The following is a 6,968-nucleotide window of genomic DNA, read 5'->3' as shown; positions in this document are numbered from 1 at the left end:
CTCACTGAACTTAAAAGTTCAAAGAAATCGTCTGGATCAGGGTCAGGTATCTGACAGGCAGAACCATGGGCCCCAAAGATGCACACATCCTGATTCCCAGAGCCTGTGAGTACCTTACATGGCAAAAGAGATTTTGCAGATGTCATTACATTAAGGACCTTGATGTGGGGAGACTGTCATGGATTACATTGGTGGGTCTAGTGTAATCACAAGGGTCCTTAAATGAGTCAGAGATGTGAGGACGGGAAGACATCTGAAGATGCCATGCTGCTGCCTTTGAAGATGGATGAAGGGGCCACAAGCCAAGGAATGCTGGCAGTCTCTAGGAGCTGGACAAGGTGAGGAGAAGAATCCTCCCCTAGGGCCTGAAAGAACCAACCCTGCCAACACTTGGATTTTAGCCCTGTGAGAGCCATTTTGGACTTCTGACCTCCAGAACTGTAAGATGATAAATCTGTGTTATTTTAAGCCACTAAGTTTGTGGCGATTTGTTACAGTGGCAATTTGAGCAAGAGGAAACTCGTACAGAGTCTTTGTTTCTTTTACTGTATAACAGAACAGAAAAATAACAAATCAGGATTTTTTAAAAATCTCCAGGATTCTACAGCTCTAACAAATCAGACTTCAGTTTTTTTCTGCTTCTTCCCCTCTAGTTCTTGCCCTAGGCACCTGCCATTTTTAGTTTTAGTCACACAGCCTAGTATAAATTTTGCATTCTGGTTTTTTCTCCACTGAATGTTTTTGATTAAGAATATTTGTTCTTGTTGCTGTAAGGTCTTTATAACTATCTTAAGAGGGCTGTAAGTAAAATCAAATGAATACACTAAATTTAACTGCCTTTTTTTTTGTCCATGGCTTGCAGGGTCTTAGCTCCCCAACCAGGGTTTGAACCTGGGCCCCGGCAGTGAAAGCGCCAAGTCCTAACCACTGGACCGCCAGGGAATTTCCCTTAACCACCTTGTTAAAGGACAAATGTTTTTAGGAAGTAAAATCATGACTCAAATACAAAATGAACATGTTAAAGACTTCAGTTAACTCATTAATTAATGAGAGAACCAGTAAGACGTTTTAATAATAAGTCCAGTAGGAATGCTGAAATGAATTTGCTTAATATATACAAAACTGGCAAAATTGGCCAGTATCCACAGACAATCAGTTAAATTCCACTGGATGAAATCTGCATTCCTCTGCAGAAGAATCATCTGCATTGTCGGTTTCCCTCAATGGACATCACTGTAAGGTCGCTTAAAGAGTGAAAGGTGGAGACGAGAAGGGTGGAGGGTGGATGGGTGAATGGAACACCCAGCAACTGGGGAGGGAGGGAAGCTCTTTCAAAGTCTTTCACGTTTCCTCACACCCTATTGTTGGTTACTTAGGTTATTTCCAATCTTTTGCTTTTATTAAAAAGTCAATATACATCTTTAAACATGTAGTTTTTTTCTTTCCTAAATATCTTGATTCTATAGGATAAAACACTAGAAGGAGGACTGTAGGGTCAAAAGATTTTTATGACTTTCAGTTTGCGTTGCCAAGTTGTATAAGCCTTTTGCCACACACCGAAAACAAACCCCACCTATGTCGCATGGCAGAAAATGGGTTGTCTCTTCCATGGTCTCCTTAAAAAACAAGCACTTTCTTTTTCAAGACACCCACCCACCCATCCACCCACCCACTTTTCCCTCATGGTCCTTGGTCAGAATTAAATCTGTGGAGAATTGACTGATCTGGACCAGAGATGATACATCACCCCTTCCCCAGTGCTGGCTCCTCTGAAGCCCAGCGCCTCTGAGCCCCAGAACGGTATCCAGGATCTACTGACTTTATTTTCCTTTTCTTCGTTTTTGTTTTATTTTTGAGAAGCATGACAGTTATTTTCACAGTCCTAAGATTCAGGAGAACTCTAATTCTGCTTCTGACCTTTGCTACAGCTTAGACACGGAACTACCCTGTTTCTGAGTGTTTCCATTTGTTGAATGGATTCGGGGTGGAGGCTGGGGCATGCATGGTAGGTCAGGGTGACCAGGTGAACTTTAAGATAACTTCCAACTCTAAAACTGTAATTACCATGTGGCCACACACCTCCCCTGCCCCCCAATAACCAGGATGACATTTTTACTACAAAAAAGCGTTCTACTCACCCGTTTGTTCCAGGAAAGGGCTGGCCACACACCCTCTGCCCCTTCCTCTTTTGAAATGTGCCCAAACTGCCTGGCCCCTTGCAAGCTAACCGAGGATGGCCAAATGTATTTGACTGGTTAGTCTGTCCCTCGTTCCACAAATCCTGCCTTACGGGAACGTTTTCCAATGAGATACCGCGTCGGTATTTCCTTTTTATTCAATAAAATATACTCCCTGACACCTTTGAACTGCTGCTGAAGCAAAGGTGACAGCAAAAGAGTTCCCATGCTGCAAGTTTCTGAACAAACAGGCTTTATTAACTTTATCTTGAACTTAGATTTGTCTTTGACACATGTGGGATGTGTGTCTGTAAGAATTCTGCCCTCAGCATGCACCTGCTTCCTGGATAAATGTGGGTTCACTTTGGTTGACAGCCTTGGACTGAACCGTGTTCTTAGGAACCACCAAGAAAGCAGAGTTGAGGGATTCTTGTTCAGCTCTCTAATTAAATTCAGTGAATTAATAAGAGACAGCTGACAGCAAAAATGCATTAAAATTAAAATGCCAAGGGCAGCACTCCCCTGGCTTCTGCCCAGAGTGGGTCTTCTGAGTTCCCCGAGTTCCCTACATGCATCAGGCAGATTGATTACAGACCATCAGAAGCCAGGCTTTGCAGCAGCTGCCCTTTAGAGTACACGGGAAAACAGCTGTCAGCTTTTATTAGGAAGGTGGAAATATTTGCTAGTGAGTATGTAGGTCTGATATATTGTTGGATCTGTCTGCCAAATGCCACTGTAGTTTTTCCTAGTTTAGAATTAATTTGTATATTTCTCAAAGCAATAGATTCCCAAGATTTAGGGAAATAAATTCAGTTAACCACAGAGTATATATATTATGGTATGCCATCCCTGTGATCAGTGCTGTTCTAGGTGTTAGAAGTGAGTACAGGATAGGAAAGAGAAAGGTGCCACCTGCAAGGACCTTCCATTCTAGTGGAGTTCCAAAACATGAACAAATAAATAATGTCAGGGATCCAGAGTGTGACAGCAGTGAGGAGAGTGGTGAAGTAGTAGCTGAAGGCTGGGAGGAAAACTGTTCTAGGATGATGGAACAGCACATAAACGAACAACCACCTCAGCTCAGGGAAACCACAGAACTGTGAGACTTAAGACCCGGGTTTCAAAGTGGTTTATTTCACAGCCATGGATAATTGAAACGGGGGTAAGGAGGGAAGCACACACCAAGGAGCTGTCTGTTGGGGTTGCTCCAGCCAGAGATGAAGGAGGCCTTGACCCGACTGGTAGGAGCGAGGGTAGTAAGGAAGCAGTCAGGTTCAGGACACACTTTATCAGTGTGATTTTCAGGCTGGACTGTGAAGGAAGGAGTCCTCCTTTCCCGCCTGGCCCTTACCCCAGCCAGTCCATAGAGACAACTAGTTCAAACTCCTCACGCTCTCTTCTACAGTTACCACCATGTTGCACCAATTGCTTATACTGTTGTTGTTGTTGAAGAATATAAGATTAAAGTAAATCTTTGGAAAGAGCCTGCTTAATCAAGAAACAGAATCTCAGAGACACAAGGGAAATTACTGATAGATGTGACCACCTAAAAATGAAATAAAGAACAAAACTTCTGCATCATAAAGAATACCATAAGCAAGAGAGCCATAATGGAGAGAAAATTTTTGCAAAATATAACAAAAATCTCATACCCTAAATATATAAATAATTCTAAAGAAAAAGGCAATTTAGTAGAAAATAACATTAAGCTACTCTAAGAATTTTACATTACATTGCTGTGTCTCGACCTATCACTTTTAGATACCTTCTCATGTGGCCTCTTGTCCTCCAGTAGACATGCCCAGGCCTCTTCACAGCATGGTGGTCTCAGCTCCACCCTGCACTAATGTGATCGGGGTGGGGGGGAGGGGGGCAGGGGGACACCCCTCCCCCACACACACACTCCACAGCGTGCTATGGACAGTGCAGGGTGGAGCCCTGTCATTCTCCATGCTCTGCACTAAGCAAAGGTGACAAAGGGGCAGCACCCACCCCCTCACAGCCAGAGTGTGTGGGGAGGGTTACAGAGAAGGGGGAGCTGCAGAAAGAGATTCTTTCAGTTTGTGTATGAAGTCCTGGGCACACACTAAAGTGTCTCATGTGTGAAACCCACCAGAATTAACATACTGAAATCGTTGAGAACTGAACTGTGAAGTGGAATACTGCATGGTTTCAGGTTGGTCTCTGGGTAGCACACAAGCGAGGCAGACCAAAATAGCCCTGAATTTGTAACTAAATTGACCTTCAAACACACAGACCACAAAAGTGAGCCATGATATGCATTCTGAACTGAAACAGGTTGAATGCATGCTAAAATGGAAGGTTTTAAAAGGGAACAGAGTCTTGTAACATAATACCCAAAAAGTCCAGGATAATATCAAATATTACCAGTCTGAACTGGAATGAGAAAAGGCAATCAACAGATGCCAATATCAAGATGACACAGATGTTGGGGTCATCTGACAAGGATTTTAAAGCAGCCATCATAAGAAAAAAGGAAGAGGGGAGGGGGAGAAAGGAAAAGGAAAAGGATCAACAAGCAACTATTAACACCCTTGAAACACAGAAATCCAAGATATAAAGGAAAACCAAATGGAAATTTTAGAACTAAAGAATACAAAAATAAAAAACTCATTGGATGGACACAGTGGCAGAATGGAGATGACAGAGGAAAGAAGCAGTGAACCTGAAGATGTACCAATAAAAATTATATAACCTGAACAAAGAAATAATAGATGAGAAAAACAAACAGAACTTTAGGAGCCTGTGGAACAATACCCAATCCACCAATACTTATGTCATTGGAGTCCCAGAGGAGAGGAGAAAGAGTGCAGTGCAGAAAATATACAAACAAATAATAACTGGAAAATTCCCAAATTTGGCAAAAGAACATAATAACCTTCAGATTTAAGAAGCTGAGTGAACCCCAGACTGAGAAGACATAACAGTCCTAAAATAGTATGCACTAAAAGCCACATTCATAGAGACAGACAGTAGAATGGTGGATTCTAGGGGCTGGAGATGGAGGAAACTGGGAGATATTGGTCAAAGGGTACAAACTTCCAGTTGTAAGATGAATAAATTTTGAGATCTAAAGTACTGCATGGTGACTATAGTTAACAATACTGTATTATGTACTTGAAAGTTACTAAGAATGTTTTCACCACAAAAAAAGAAATGGTAGTTATGTGAAGTGATGGAGGTATTAACTAATGCTACTGTGGTAATCATTTTGCAATACATAAGCGTATCAAATCATCACATTGTATACCTTAAACTTACACAGTGTTATACATCAACTATATCTCAATAAAGCTGGAAAAAATGCAAAGTGGAAAAAAATCTAGAACAGAATATCTATGAATTGTGGGACATTTACAAAAGGTATAACATACACATAATGAGAAAACGAGAAGAAGAGAGAAAGAAGCAGAAGACATATCTGAAGTAGTAATGACTTACAATTTTCCAAAATTAATGATAGACACCAGACTACAAAGCCAGGAAGCTCAAATAATACCAAGCAGGATAAATACCAAAAAATCTACAACTAAGCATGTCATATTCAAACTACAGGAAACCAAAGACAAGAGAAAACCTTGAAAGAAGCCATAGGGTCGGGGGGACATCTTACTTGCAGAGGAACAAGGATGAAAATTACACTGGACTTTCTCATCAGAAACCATGCAAACAAGAAGAGAGTGGAGTGAGATATCCAAGTGCTGAAAGAAAATAACCACCAACCTAGAAGGTTGTATCCAGCAAAATTATCATTCAAAAATGGAAAAACAAATTCTTTCTCAAACAAAAAAGTGAAGGAATTTGTGCTAAGTAGACCTGCCTTGCAAGAAATGTTCAAAGTTCTTCAGAGAGAAGGAAAATGATACAGGTTGGAAACTCAGATCTACATAAGGAAGGAAGAGTATCAGAGGAGGAAGAAATGAAGGTAAAATAAACTCTTTGTTGCTTGTATACCTACCTAATCTTAGAGATAACCATTTGTCCAAAGTAATAATAGCAAGAATGAACTGGGTGATTATAGCATATGGAAAGTGAAATGAATGGCAGCAATGTTACAAGGGATGAGAGGGAGGAATTGGGAATACACTGTTATAAGGCACCTGTACTGTATACCCATGAAGTGGTATAGTGTTATTTGAAAGTGGACTTAAAAACAAATATCAAATCATTATGTTATACACCTTTCAGGTAATATAATGTTATATGTCAGTTGTACCTCAATAATTAAAAACAGAAAGTGGACTTAGATTAGTTGCAAACATATATTGCACACTCTACGGAAACCGTTAACAACTTTTTTAAAGAAGTAATTGAGAGAAGAGAGAAAATGGAATCATAAAATTAAAACCCAGAGAAAGGAAAAGAGGGGACATTTTTAAAAGAAAAAGCAGAATGAATACAAAACAGTTACAAAACAGTAATAGCAATAATTACTTTAAATGTGAATGGTTTAACTACACTAACTAAAAGATCAATTCAAATCCATTGTCAGCGTGGATGAAAAAACAAGACCCAACTATGTTTTCTACAGGAAACCCACTTTATAAAGACACACATGGATTAAAAAGTAAAGGGATGGAGAAGGATATACCATGCCAACATCAATCAAAGGAAATCTGGAGTAGCTATATTAATTTCAGACAAAGCAGACCAGAGCAAGGAAAATTATCAGGGATAGAGAGGGGCATTACATAATGATGGAGTCATTCTATAAGAAGCAATAAAAATCCTTAATTTGTATGCACTTAACAACAGAGCAAGAAAGAATAT

Source organism: Phocoena sinus, chromosome 15 (genome assembly GCF_008692025.1).
Source record: "Phocoena sinus isolate mPhoSin1 chromosome 15, mPhoSin1.pri, whole genome shotgun sequence".
NCBI lineage: Eukaryota > Metazoa > Chordata > Mammalia > Artiodactyla > Phocoenidae > Phocoena > Phocoena sinus.
Note: the sequence above shows the minus strand (reverse complement) of the source record.